Consider the following 14,975-nt stretch of genomic DNA (forward strand, 5'->3'; position numbering starts at 1 on the left):
CTTCAGGTATATGAATGTGTGATAGCTACCTCTAAGTGTGTTTACTATATACCTCTTTAAGACTGTATCTCTCCATTTGTCTTTCTGTATTTTGATGTCAATTCTGTTGGTTGAAAACATATTTAAAGAGAAATCAGGACATACTAGCCAAGATATCAGCCACTGTTGCCCCTAAGGCAGACTATAATTTACCACAGGCTCATGGGCCTTGCTCAGTGGCTCACTCACATGCTATAGTAACCCTTTTCCCTTCCATAGCAACTGTAGCCACACCTCAGTCATACCTGTCACTCCTCAGCATTTGGCTTCTGCTGTAGCTGTGGTTATGTGAGAGGTTCCCAAGCCTTGGTGGTTGCCACTAGTTTCCATGTAATAACCAATGACTTTCTTTGATGCAGGACCCTTCACCTTGGTTTAATACCTGTCCCCTCTTGTTGAGGACCCAAATTCTTTTGGCCCCACCAAGTTTCCCAGAGGAAAACCCAAACCTCCTCTAACTGTTCTCTTAGCCCCAGCAGAGGGAATTCATGGCTCTTTCTTCCCTGTCTGAAGCACATGAATACAGTTTGTTTAGTTGTTTGACTCCTGCTTACAGTCTAGGAATCCTGGCGTTGCTCTCAGTGTGGAGGTTGGGAGAATCTCAGAGTGTTCGTAGGGAAGAAAAATAGGTCTGAGCTATATGTTCTCTGTTCATTCCTTTGCCCATTCTAAGAACCTGGCTGTGGCCAGGAAAGGGAGAAGTAACACCCCCCCCCCCAAGTCATGTGGTGGGCAGGGGTTGGGGGTAAAGAAGATTAAATCCTCTTGGTTAATAGTTTGTGCTCTTTTCTCCATTAGTGACATTCATAATTGGAATATTCAAGACCCTTCATTTTCAGAAAAGCTCCAGCTTATTGGAAAACGTTTTAAAGTATGAGGGTATGAGATGCGGTGGTGTGTTTTTTTTTGTTTGTTTGTTTGTTTGTTTGTTTTCTTCAAGCATTATGGGGAGGATTAAAAGCAGCACCTAGAAAATCTACCAACTTATCCAAGGTAAATCAGGATATTCAAGGACCTGATGAATTGCTGGATTTCTGGAAAAGCTCTTTGAGAGATATTGAGTACTTTATCCCACAGACTCAGATGTCCTCCCAATGAAAAATCTACTAATACTGTCTTTGTCATGCATGTCTGCTCAAACATAAGGAGAAATCTCCAGAAATTAGAAAAAACTTGGATATGTCTCAACTTTTGGAAATTTCTCAGAAAATTACAATAGCTGAGATTCAGCTGAAAACAGAAAGGGAAATTCTCCCATGTGGTAATTCCTGCCTTTGAGAAAACAGACAAGAGAAGAAATGGAGGAAATAGACAAGAAGAAGGGAGTCAGGGACTTGCCAGTATCATTTAATAGGGCCCTAAATACAGGTATGTTAGAATTTAGACCAAAAATATCTACAAAGCACCCTGCTCCAGTGTGTAGATGACTTCTTCATAACGCTGGCTACTAAGAAGTAATGTGAACAGGCAGCACAAGTCATTTTAGAGGTCTTCCAAACCCTGAAGTACAGAGTATTATCCAAGAAAGCTCAGCTATATATCTCTCAGGCCACATACGTTTGAAAGGGTGACTTTGGGCTCCTATGGCAGGATAAGTCAGAAAGCTGCGATGAAGTGATATCCGCAGTCCAGTGGTTGGCCATTTAACCTGCTGTTCTGTTTGCTTCCGATAGCCACTTCTAATTTTCCTTTGGGTGATGGAGCCTTAGCATAGTTTTATCAATCTGTCTTGGGAGACTGTGAAAGGCAGCCTGTTTCAGTTGTTTGAGGCTTGCTCCAGAGACCCAGTAGAAAACTCTACAAGGGATGCAACAGTGAGCCACATTCCCAAAGACAGGTGCCTGACACCACAGAGCCCCCAACTCCATAATCCTGTGACTATAACTCACACAGACAATTTCCTAAACCCCACAACTGACAGACTATTGTAAGTAAACTACCAGATAGGACTTGATCCCATTGAGATTTGGGTTCACACAGAATCAGAAGGGTTTAGACCATGGGTCATGTTTGCAATTTTAGCCACAAATTGAAATGTTTTGTTTTAATAATTCTGAAAACATTTCCTCTAATCATTGTGTTTTCTAAGATCATCCTTTGTGCATTTGTCATTTTCAAATTTGCCAGCCTTGTGTTTCATAAAAACTGTCACGGGCGTTTCATTCTAAAGGATAATAGTGAAAATATGTGAATAACAAGAAGAATATCTTTCTCTCATATATTACATATATAGAGACTGTCTTCATCCATATGGTATGCTATAGTAAATAACCTGAGACTGGATAATTTATAAACAATAGAAAATTATTGTTTACAATTCTATACAGTAAGAATTCCAAGGTCAAGACACTGGCAGATTCAATGTCTCCTAATAACCTGTTCCTTATCAATGATACTTTCTGCGTGCATAGTGGAAAGACACTCTACATTGTTTTTTAAGTGTCACGAAGATCCTGGTTTTATGACAATAACCTCTGAAAAGCCCTACCTACTTCCTAATTCTATTGGTTACCTTGGGATTAGATTTAAACAGGAATTTGGGAAGATACAGAATTTGTATAAACATACAGACTATAACACATCCAAAATCAAATTTAGTCAGATAGGCACACATATCTTTGAAACTTTAACATCTTAATATGAGAATCAGATTTTAATGAGGGATATACTTTATGAGCATTTGTTGAATTGATTTTGCCTTGGATCTGCATGTTTCAGAGAACATCTTCTAAAACCAGAGTGAATCAAAATGTGAGGGAACTCAGCATCTCAAAATCAATTCTTAGCTGTATGGCTCTATGTCCACCCACAGTAGAAAGTTGCTGATCTTTGTCTTAACCCCTAAAACAACTGTGCACAGAGTGACAGGTAGAAGGCATCTGAGGGCACATACATGTTCTTCAATTACCATACTGGGAATGATCTCCTTTTTGAGGAATATTGATGTTCTTGGAGACAGAGAGAGAGGGTGGGGGAGAGGGAGAGAGAGAGAGCGTATCTGACATAAGCAAGCACAACCTTAGGTACAGGCAGAAAGTTCAAATATGCCAGGCAACAGTTTTCTTAGAAACTTCAAGTAGTTAGAAGAAAAAGGTGATTTTTCTTCCTTGAAATATGTTAGCTGTTGATTATTTTTCTGACCTTTCCCTCCATATTTTAAAGTAGATAAATGTAGATAGATAGATAGATAGATAGATTGATTGAATGCAAGAAATATAGGTATATAGTTACTATATATGTAGCTATTTTAGCTCATTATCTTTACTATCGACTTCAAAATGGCTGCAAAATATCCATCACACAGATAAGTGGTACTTTTGTGGGCTGGACATTTGGATTGTTTCTATCTTTTCACTGTAAATAAGTCTATGGTCAATAACCCTGCTCATAAATCTTTGTCTGCATTTGCTTATTTCCTTAGGACGAATTCCTAGAAATGGAATTATTGTCTCTAATGGCATGGCTTTTTTTCAAAGCTCTTTATACACTAAAGCCTAAGAGCTTGCCAAAACACTTATACAACTCTATAGTTCCACCGCTTATGCAATTGGACAGTGACGATTGTAGTTTGGAACCTCTGAATAGAAGTCTGCATAGTGAGTCTTGATTGAAAATTTTGTGAAGATAAAGACGAACGTATCTATCAGGACAGTCTATATTGAAGGCTTTTTGATAGACATATTTTCCTATATTAAGTTATAATTCTGCCAGTGAAGAGATACTTCACAACTTGTGAGTGGTAAAGGAGGATGATTGGTTTAAATTCTGACATTTTGATCTTGCCCCTCAGAGCTCGTTTCTTCAAAAGCTACATTGCTGTGGTTTGATGTGTTTCTCACAAACACAGGTGCTGAATGCTCCTGCCCAAGCAGGTGACAATGATGCGGTTCTGGAGACATGTCATTGAAGAGTATGTGCTGACTCTGGCCGTTCCTTTTACTACGCTTGACAGTCATTACCTCTGGCACATATTCTGGCTACCATGGGGCCAGAATCCCTTGAGCTAAAATCACTGGAGCCATGAGCTGCAATAAATAATTACTATATTGCCATTTGTTTATATTTGTTTATTTAATGCATTTTTCCATATTACAAAGAAATTAATACATAGCTAGCCTATTTTTCCCTCTGAAGACAGTATCAGTAACTTCTGTTTGTATTTTGTTTATGCACTCCTTGGAATACTGTCTTTAGCATAGTGCCTGTCCACTCTGAACATTTTATAACCCCTTCTTTTTTTTTTCATTAAATTATTTTTTTATTAGGTATTTAGCTCATTTACATTTCCAATGCTATACCAAAAGTCCCCCATACCCACCCACCACCTCTCCCCTACCCACCCACTCCCCCTTTTTGGCCCTGGCGTTCCCCTGTACTGGGGCATATAAAGTTTGCGTGTCCAATGGGCCTCTCTTTCCAGTGATGGCCGACTAGGCCATCTTTTGATACATATGCAGCTAGAGTCAAGAGCTCCGGGGTACTGGTTAGTTCATAATGTTGATCCACCTATAGGGTTGCAGATCCCTTTAGCTCCTTGGGTACTTTCTCTAGCTCCTCCATTGGGAGCCCTGTGATCCATCCATTAGCTGACTGTGAGCATCCACTTCTGTGTTTGCTAGGCCCCGGCATAGTCTCGCAAGAGACAGCTACATCTGGGTCCTTTCGATAAAATCTTGCTAGTGTATACAATGGTGTCAGCGTTTGGATGCTGATTATGGGGTAGATCCCTGGATATGGCAGTTTCTACATGGTCCATCCTTTCATCTCAGCTCCAAACTTTGTCTCTGTAACTCCTTCCAAGGGTGTTTTGTTCCCACTTCTAAGGAGGGGCATAGTGTCCACACTTCATTCTTAATTTTTCTTGAGTTTCACGTGTTTAGGAAATTGTATCTTATATCTTGGGTATCCTAGGTTTTGGGCTAATATCCACTTATCAGTGAGTACATATCGTGTGAGTTCCTTTGTGAATGTGTAACCTCACTCAGGATGATGCCCTCCAGGTCCATCCATTTGGCTAGGAATTTCATAAATTCATTCTTTTTAATAGCTGAGTAGTACTCCATTGTGTAGATGTACCACATTTTCTGTATCCATTCCTCTGTTGAGGGGCATCTGGGTTCTTTCCAGTTTCTGGCTATTATAAATAAGGCTGCTATGAACATAGTGGAGCATGTGTCCTTCTTACCCGTTGGGGCATCTTCTGGATATATGCCCAGGAGAGGTATTGCTGGATCCTCCGGTAGTACTATGTCCAATTTTCTGAGGAACCGCCAGACTGATTTCCAGAGTGGTTGTACAAGCCTGCAATCCCACCAACAATGGAGGAGTGTTCCTCTTTCTCCACATCCTCGCCAGCATCTGCTGTCACCTGAATTTATGATCTTAGCCATTCTGACTGGTGTGAGGTGGAATCTCAGGGTTGTTTTGATTTGCATTTCCCTGATGATTAAGGATGTTGAACATTTTTTCAGGTGCTTCTCTGCCATTCGGTATTCCTCAGGTGAGAATTCTTTGTTCCGTTCTCAGCCCCATTTTTTAATGGGGTTATTTGCTTTTCTGAAGTCCACCTATTGAGTTCTTTATATATGTTGGATATTAGTCCCCTATCTGATTTAGGATAGGTAAAGATCCTTTCCCAATCTGTTGGTGGTCTTTTTGTCTTACTGACGGTGTCTTTTGCCTTGCAGAAACTTTGGAGTTTCATTAGGTCCCATTTGTCAATTCTCGATCTTACAGCACAAGCCATTGCTGTTCTGTTCAGGAATTTTTCCCCGGTGCCCATATCTTCAAGGCTTTTCCCCACTTTCTCCTCTATAAGTTTCAGTGTCTCTGGTTTTATGTGAAGTTCTTTGATCCATTTAGATTTGACCTTAGTACAAGGAGATAAGTATGGATTGATTCGCATTCTTCTACATGATAACAACCAGTTGTGACAGCACCAATTGTTGAAAATGCTGTCTTTCTTCCACTGGATGGTTTTAGCTCCCTTGTCGAAGATCAAGTGACCATAGGTGTGTGGGTTCATTTCTTGGTCTTCAATTCTATTCCATTGGTCTACTTGTCTGTCTCTATACCAGTACCATGCAGTTTTTACCACAATTGCTCTGTAGTAAAGCTTTAGGTCAGGCATGGTGATTCCACCAGAGGTTCTTTTATCCTTGAGAAGAGTTTTTGCTATCCTAGGTTTTTTTATATTCCAGATGAATTTGCAAATTGCTCCTTCTAATTCGTTGAAGAATTGAGTTGGAATTTTGATGGGGATTGCATTGAATCTGTAGATTGCTTTTGGCAAGATAGCCATTTTTACAATGTTGATCCTGCCAATCCATGAGCATGGGAGATCTTTCCATCTTCTGAGATCTTCTTTAATTTCTTTCTTCAGAGACTTGAAATTTTTATCATACAGATCTTTCACTTCCTTAGTTAGAGTCACGCCGAGATATTTTATATTATTTGTGACTATTGAGAAGGGTGTTGTTTCCCTAATTTCTTTCTCAGCCTGTTTATTCTTTGTGTAGAGAAAGGCCATTGACTTGTTTGAGTTTATTTTATATCCAGCTACTTCACCGAAGCTGTTTATCAGGTTTAGGAGTTCTCTGGTAGAATTTTTAGGGTCACTTATATATACTATCATATCATCTGCAAAAAGTGATATTTTGACTTCCTCCTTTCCAATTTGTATCCCCTTGATCTCCTTTTGTTGTCGAATTGCTCTGGCTAATACTTCAAGTACTATGTTGAAAAGGTAGGGAGAAAGTGGGCAGCCTTGTCTAGTCCCTGATTTTAGTGGGATTGCTTCCAGCTTCTCTCCATTTACTTTGATGTTGGCTACTGGTTTGCTGTAGATTGCTTTTATCATGTTTAGGTATGGGCCTTGAATTCCTGATCTTTCCAGAACTTTTATCATGAATGGGTGTTGGATCTTGTCAAATGCTTTTTCTGCATCTAACGAGATGATCATGTGGTTTTTGTCTTTGAGTTTGTTTATATAATGGATTACATTGATGGATTTTCGTATATTAAACCATCCCTGCATCCCTGGAATAAAACCTACTTGGTCAGGATGGATGATTACTTTAATGTGTTCTTGGATTCGGTTAGCGAGAATTTTATTGAGGATTTTTGCATCGATATTCATAAGAGAAATTGGTCTGAAGTTCTCTATCTTTGTTGGATCTTTCTGTGGTTTAGGTATCAGAGTAATAGTGGCTTCATAAAATGAGTTGGGTAGAGTACCTTCTACTTCTATCTTGTGAAAAAGTTTGTGCAGACCTGGAATTAGATCTTCTTTGAAGGTCTGATAGAACTCTGCACTAAACCTGTCTGGTCCTGGGCTTTTTTTGGCTGGGAGACTATTTATAACTGCTTCTATTTCTTTAGGGGATATGGGACTGTTTAGAAGGTCAACTTGATCCTGATTCAACTTTGGTACCTGGTATCTGTCCAGAAATTTGTCCATTTCGTCCAGGTTTTCCAGTATTGTTGAGTATAGCTTTTTGTAGAAGGATCTGATGGTGTTTTGGATTTCTTCAGGATCTGTTGTTATGTCTCCCTTTTCAGTTCTGATTTTGTTAATTAGGATTTTGTCCCTGTGCCCTTTAGTGAGTCTAGCTAAGGGTTTATGTATCTTGTTGATTTTCTCAAAGAACCAACTCCTCGTTTGGTTAATTCTTTGAATAGTTCTTCTTGTTTCCACTTGGTTGATTTCACCCCTGAGTTTGATTATTTCCTGCCGTCTACTCCTCTTGGGTGAATTTGCTTCCTTTTTTTCTAGAGCTTTTAGATGTGTTGTCAAGCTGCTAGTATGTGCTCTCTCCCGTTTCTTCATGGAGGCACTCAGAGCTATGAGTTTCCCTCTTAGAAATGCTTTCATTGTGTCCCAAAGGTTTGGGTACGTTGTGGCTTCATTTTCATTAAACTCTAAAAAGTCTTTAATTTCTTTCTTTATTCCTTCCTTGACCAAGGTATCATTGAGAAGAGTGTTGTTCAGTTTCCACGTGAGTGTTGGCTTTCCATTATTTATGTTGTTATTGAAGATCAGTCTTAGGCCATGGTGGTCTGATAGGATACATGGGACAATTTCAATATTTTTGTATCTGTTAAGGCCTGTTTTGTGGCCAATTATATGGTCAATTTTGGAGAAGGTCCCGTGAGGTGCTGAGAAGAAGGTATATCCTTTTGTTTTAGGATAAAATGTTCTGTAGATATCTGTCAGGTCCATTTGTTTCATAACTTCTGTTAGTTTCACTGTGTCCCTGTTTAGTTTCTGTTTCCACGATCTGTCCCTTGATGAAAGTGGTGTGTTGAAGTCTCCCACTATTATTGTGTGAGGTGCAATGTGTGCTTTGAGCTTCACTAAAATGTCTTTAATGAATGTGGCTGCCCTTGCATTTGGAGCGTAGATATTCAGAATTGAGAGTTCCTCTTGGAGGATTTTACCTTTGATGAGTATGAAGTGTCCCTCCTTGTCTTTTTTGATAACTTTGGGTTGGAAGTTGATTTTATCCGATATTAGAATGGCTACTCCAGCTTGTTTCTTCAGACCATTTGCTTGGAAAATTGTTTTCCAGCCTTTCACTCTGAGGTAGTGTCTGTCTTTTTCCCTGAGATGGGTTTCCTGTAAACAGCAGAATGTTGGGTCCTGTTTGTGTAGCCAGTCTGTTAGTCTATGTCTTTTTATTGGGGAATTGAGTCCATTGATATTAAGAGATATTAAGGAAAAGTAATTGTTGCTTCCTTTTATTTTTGTTGTTAGAGTTGGCATTCTGTTCTTGTGGCTGTCTTCTTTTTGGTTTGTTGAGGGATTACTTTCTTGTTTGTTCTAGGGCGTGATTTCCGTCCTTGTATTGCTTCTTTTCTGTTATTATCCTTTGAAGGGCTGGATTCATGGAAAGATATTGTGTGAATTTGGTTTTGTCGTGGAATACTTTGGTTTCTCCATCTATGGTAATTGAGAGTTTGGCTGGGTATAGTAGCCTGGGCTGGCATTTGTGTTCTCTTAGTGTCTGTATAACATCTGTCCAGGCTCTTCTGGCTTTCATAGTCTCTGGTGAAAAGTCTGGTGTAATTCTGATAGGCCTTCCTTTATATGTTACTTGACCTTTCTCCCTTATTGCTTTTAATATTCTATCTTTATTTAGTGCATTTGTTGTTCTGATTATTATGTGTCGGGAGGAATTTCTTTTCTGGTCCAGTCTATTTGGGGTTCTGTAGGCTTCTTGTATGATCATGGGCATCTCTTTCTTTATGTTTGGGAAGTTTTCTTCAATTATTTTGTTGAAGATGTTTGCTGGTCCTTTGAGTTGAAAATCTTCATTCTCATCCACTCCTATTATGCGTAGGTTTGGTCTTCTCATTGTGTCCTGGATTTCCTGGATGTTTTGAGTTAGGATCCTTTTGCTTTTTGTATTTTCTTTGACTGTTGTGTCAATGTTCTCTATGGAATCTTCTGCAACTGAGATTCTCTCTTCCATTTCTTGTATTCTGTTGCTGATGCTGGCATCTATGGTTCCAGATCTCTTTCCTAGGGTTTCTATCTCCAGCGTTGCCTCGCTTTGGGTTTTCTTTACTGTGTCTACTTCCCCTTTTAGTTCTAGTATGGTTTTGTTCATTTCCATTACCTGTTTTGATGTGTTTTCCTGTTTTTCTTTAAGGACTTCTACCTGTTTGGCTGTGTTTTCCTGCTTTTCTTTAAGGGCCTGTAACTCTTTAGCAGTGCTCTCCTGTAATTCTTTAAGTGACTTATGAAAGTCCTTCTTGATGTCCTCTATCATCATCATGAAAAATGCTTTTAAATCTGGGTCTAGATTTTCAGTTGTGTTGGGGTGCCCAGGACTAGGTGGGGTGGGAGTGCTGCGTTCTGATGATGGTGAGTGGTCTTGATTTCTGTTAGTAGGATTCTTACATTTGCCTTTCGCCATCTGGTAATCTCTGAAGCTAGCTGTTATAGTTGTCTCTGTTAAGAGCTTGTACTTCAGGTGACTCTGTTAGCCTCTATAAGCAGACCTGGTAGGGTAGCACTCTCCTTGGTTTCAGTGGGTAGAGTATTCTCTGCAGGAAAGCACTCTTCTTGCAGGGAGGGTACCCAGATATCTGGTGTTCGAACCGGACTCCTGGCAGAAGTTGTGTTCCACTCACTAGAGGTCTTAGGATCCCGTGAGGAATCCTGTGTGGGCCCTTGCGGGTGTCAGGCAACTCCGCTGGCCAGGAAGCCCTGGACTGGAGTGGAGCGGAAGGGGCTTTTGTCCCGGGTCAGGCCCGGGCAGTCTGCTTCCCTATGTACCGCAGTCTCAGATTCCGCGCGATTGGATTGGGGCAGGCGCTGTGTTCCACTCACCAGAGGTCTTAGGATCCCGTGGGGAGTCCCGTGTGGGCCCTTGCGGGTGTTGGGCAAGACTCTGCTGGCAAGGTAGCCTGGGGCTCGAGTCGAGCGGAAGGGACTTGTGCCCCAGATCAGGCCCGGGTAGCCTGCTTCCCTATGTACCGCAGTCTCAGGTTCCGCGCGATTGGATTGGGGCAGGCGCTGTGTTCCACTCACCAGAGGTCTTAGGATCCCATGGGGGGTCCCGTGTGGGCCCTTGCGGGTGTTGGGCAAGACTCTGCTGGCAAGGTAGCCCGGGGCTCGAGTCCGTTTTTCCAGCCTTTTATTCTGAGGTAGTGTCTATCTTTTTCTCTGAGATGTGTCTCCTGTAAGCAGCAAAATGTTGGGTCTTGTTTGTGTAGCCAGTTTGTTAGTCTATGTCTTTTTATTGTGGAGTTGAGACCATTGATGTTAAGAGATATTAAGGAAAAGTAATTGTTGCTTCCTGTTATTTTTGTTGTTAAAGTTGGCATTTTGTTCTTGTGGCTGTCTTCTTTTAGGTTTGTTGAGGGATTATCTTCTTGTTTTTTCTAGGGCATTGTTCCCGTTCTTGTATTGGTTTTTTTCTGTTATTATTCTTTGAAGGGCTGGATTCGTGGAGAGATAATGTGTGAATTTGGTTTTGTCGTGGAATACTTTGGTTTCTCCATCTATGGTAATTGAGAGTTTGGCTGGGTATAGTAGCCTGGGCTGGAATTTGTGTTCTCTTAGTGTCTGTATAACATCTGTCCAGGCTCTTCTGGCTTTCATAGTCTCTGGTGAAAAATCTGGTGTAATTCTGATAGGCTTGCCTTTGTATGTTACTTGACCTTTTTCCCTTACTGCTTTTAGTATTCTATCTTTATTTAGTGCATTTGTTGTTCTGATTATTATGTGTCGGGAGGAGTTTCTTTTCTGGTCCAGTCTATTTGGAGTTCTGTAGGCTTCTTGTATGTTCATAGGTATCTCTTTCTTTATATTTGGGAAGTTTTCTTCAATAATTTTGTTGAAGAGGTTTGCTGGTTCTTTGAGTTGAAAATCTTCATTCTCATCCACTCCTATTATCCGTAGGTTTGGTCTTCTCATTGTGTCCTGGATTTCCTGGATATTTTGAGTTAGGATCTTTTTGCATTTTCCATTTTCTTTGATTGTTGTGCCGATGTTCTCTATGGAATCTTCTGCACCTGAGATTCTCTCTTCCATCTCTTGTATTCTGTTGCTGATGCTCACATCTATGGTTCCAGATTTCTTTCCTAGGGTTTCTATCTCCAGTGTTGCCTCACTTTGAGTTTTCATTATTGTGTCTACTTCCCTTTTTAGGTCTAGTATGGTTTTGTTCATTTCCATCACCTGTTTGTATGTTTTTTCCTCTTTTTCTGTAAGGACTTCTATCTGTTTGATTGTGTTTTCCTGTTTTTCTTTAAGGACTTGTAACTCTTTAGCAGTGTTCTCCTGTATTTCTTTAAGTGATTTATTAAAGTCCTTCTTGATGTCCTCTACCATCATCATGAGATATGCTTTTAAATCTAGGTCTAGGTTTTCAGGTGTGTTGGGGTGCCCTGGACTGGACGAAGTGGGAGTGCTGGGTTCTGATGATGGTGAGTGGTCTTGGTTCCTGTTAGTAGGATTCCTACATTTACCTTTCGCCATCTGGTAATCTCTGGAGTTAGTAGTTATAGTTGACTCTGTTTAGAGATTGTTCTTCTGGTGATTCTGTTACCGTCTCTCAGCAGACTTGGGAGACAGATTCTCTCCTCTGAGTTTCAGTGCTCAGAGCACTCTCTGCTGGCAAGCTCTCTTACAGGGAAGGTGCGCGGATATCTTGTTTTTGGACCTCCTCCTGGTTGAAGAAGAAGGCCCAAAACAGGGCCTTTCTCAGAAGCTGTGTTGTTTTGGCAGTTCCCAGAAGCTGTCAGCTTCTGTGGTGCAGACTCTCACCTGTGCAGACTAAATTCCTAAGCTCCAGGGAGTCCTGGAACCAAGATGGTGACGGCTGCTCCTGAGGCTGAGGCCGCCTCCCAAGCCAGGTGGACACCTGTCCTCTGGTCCGGACGGTGGCCGGCTGTCTGCGGCCCGCCAAGGGTGCTGCCTCAGCGGCTCTGTGCTTCCGCATTTCCCAGAAGCTGTCTGGTTCTCTGGCGCACCCTCTAACCTGTTCAGACTAATTTCCTAAGTTCTGCTGAGTCCCGGAACCAAGATGGCGACCGCTGCTGCTGAGGCTGAGGCCGCCTCCCAAGCCAGGTGGACACCTGTCCTCTGGTCCGGACGGTGGCCGGCTGTCTGCCTTATAACCCCTTCTTTGCTCACTTTTAAAAACATACTTTTGTACACTTGCACATTAACTCTTTCTTCATTTAGGTGTCTGTTAAAATATCACCTCTGAACTAGCATGCATCCTGAGTGAGCTTAGCTCTTTTTTTACATTGCTTGATTCACTGCTAGAAATTATCATTTGACTTAAAACCATATACTAATTTCCCTATTTGCATATTTTTCTCTTCTTTATTCTACAACAAATGAGACTTAGTGAAGGCAGACCTTTGTCTGTTTTATCCACCACTATCATATCCTAGTGTGCCCAAAATACCTGGCACACAGCAGCTCAATAGAGGATTGATGAAGTAATAAACGAGCCAATAATTTTCCTTACCTTTAACTTCCTTTAAAAAATAGCTGCATACCTGTCTAATTTGCTAATGAAAATAAGCACAGCAATCCATCTTTGCCTCTTTTCTATGAGGTGCCTTTTTTCCCGTGGGACTCGAGGTTTTAGCTGAATGGAAGACCACTTAAACACCATTTAATGAGAGGAGTCATTTCCTGCCCAACATCTAATCTGCAAATTAATCTCCCACTGAGAAGAAATATGGACATGGCAATGCTTTCTCTTCCACAGTTTTTACATCTGCCTGGGCTCATGGACTTATTATTTACTTATCTTGTATCGGCTATCAAAAGCTGGACAAGAAGCTAGCTGTGGAATGATTTCTGGTGACAGGTATGCATGAGGAGTCCATCATGGGTATCTGCTCAAAATGACTCACAGTGAATGCAGAAATAACAACGGATCCTTCTTCCACTTGACAACACTATTTTTAAACAGCAACAAAAGATCCTCACTTTTCCCCTATTCAGAACAAACGTTATGCAGTTCTTTACCTCAGGCAGAAAAATTTTGGCTAAGTGTGCATTGACGTTTTGAGAATTTGCTCGTTCTTGTGGTAGTCAATTTAGCCAAGTTGTAAAAATTGAAAGATATTATATGGTAAAATTTAAATTTTTCACTTCAAAGAAACAAGGGATGCTGTAACCATGGGGAAACATTTCTACTAGTAATAATTGCTGGAGGGAGGAGACACACCCTTTTTCAGTGTTCACAGACATGGTTCCCAACTGCCTAGTTCCCATCATTCCCTGTTCTGTAGACACTCTGAGACAGGCTACCAGTGTATATTATTATCAGACTTACCTCAAGTCTCTTCCATGTGTTAGAGAACTCTGTTCCTACTCTATCTGTAATTTATGCCATTGCCCAGGGTTCCATGTGAACACTGGAATGGGAATCTTCAACCTTGAGCAGGTGATGTGGTTAAAGATTTTTCTCAGTTCTGGTTTCTGGCTATGGAATTAGGTAGTTAATCTTTTTCCTGTGGATCAGAAGTTAACGTGGTGTTCCTGAAGTTGTCTATCCAAATAGATATAGAGCAAGTATCTATGGACTTGATCATACCCTCCTAAATACACTGAAATTTACTGGAGTAAAACTGTGCCTATATTTCCAGATGGGGCCTCTGTGGTTTAGTGTGGAGTTTCATGATGGCATTAGCTCTTTTTAGGAAGAAATCCCATGGATCTTTTCTTCTCTGTCTTACTGCACCACATGAAGAGACAGCAAGAACTTGTCGAGAAAAGGCTTTCAAAGGGAAATGAAGGGTTACTAAAACCACCCACTTTGTGGTTTTTTCTTACGGTAGCACAAACTGACTATTAACCAACCCTGGTTAGAAATTATTTACATGATCTTGAGCAGAGAATACAAGAATGACAAATGAGCTGATAAAAAAAAAATAATGGAGCATTTTCAAGTCTTCTCTTGCGTAGCCAGGGCTGTTGAGTTGATTTTCAGCCTTAAGCAAGCTTGCCCTGGCTCATATACCTGCTGATTTGCTCTTCAACTATAGGAAAGCATGTGGCATGCATATGGACTGTGGTATGTATATGTACTGCCCATATACCATTGTGCTGGGAATCCATGCCTTCACATCTGTCATGAAAATGATGGTGTTATGTCCTTATGACCCTGTAAAACAATCTCATCCTAGAGTGCCTGGTCCAGCTCTGAAAGGCATTTTCTGAGTTTAAAGTATTAAACTAAGATAATGTCCTCTATTTTTGTAAGGCTTTGAAATTTTACATTTATCCTGAAAGCATCTTAAAGGTATAGTTGCTATCGATGTCTTCCTACTTAAAGACTTTCCCAGTCCAATTTTGCACCCAGTTCTTCAGCCAGAACTTACCCAGAAGTAAGCTCTTTTGCTTTAGCTGCCTGTTTTTCTTCTCTGCTGAGAAGAGGGCAGCAATTGTTAGATTTGTCAAT

The sequence above is a fragment of the Mus musculus genome, chromosome 4 (genome assembly GCF_000001635.26).
Source record: "Mus musculus strain C57BL/6J chromosome 4, GRCm38.p6 C57BL/6J".
In the NCBI taxonomy this organism is placed as follows: Eukaryota; Metazoa; Chordata; class Mammalia; order Rodentia; family Muridae; genus Mus; species Mus musculus.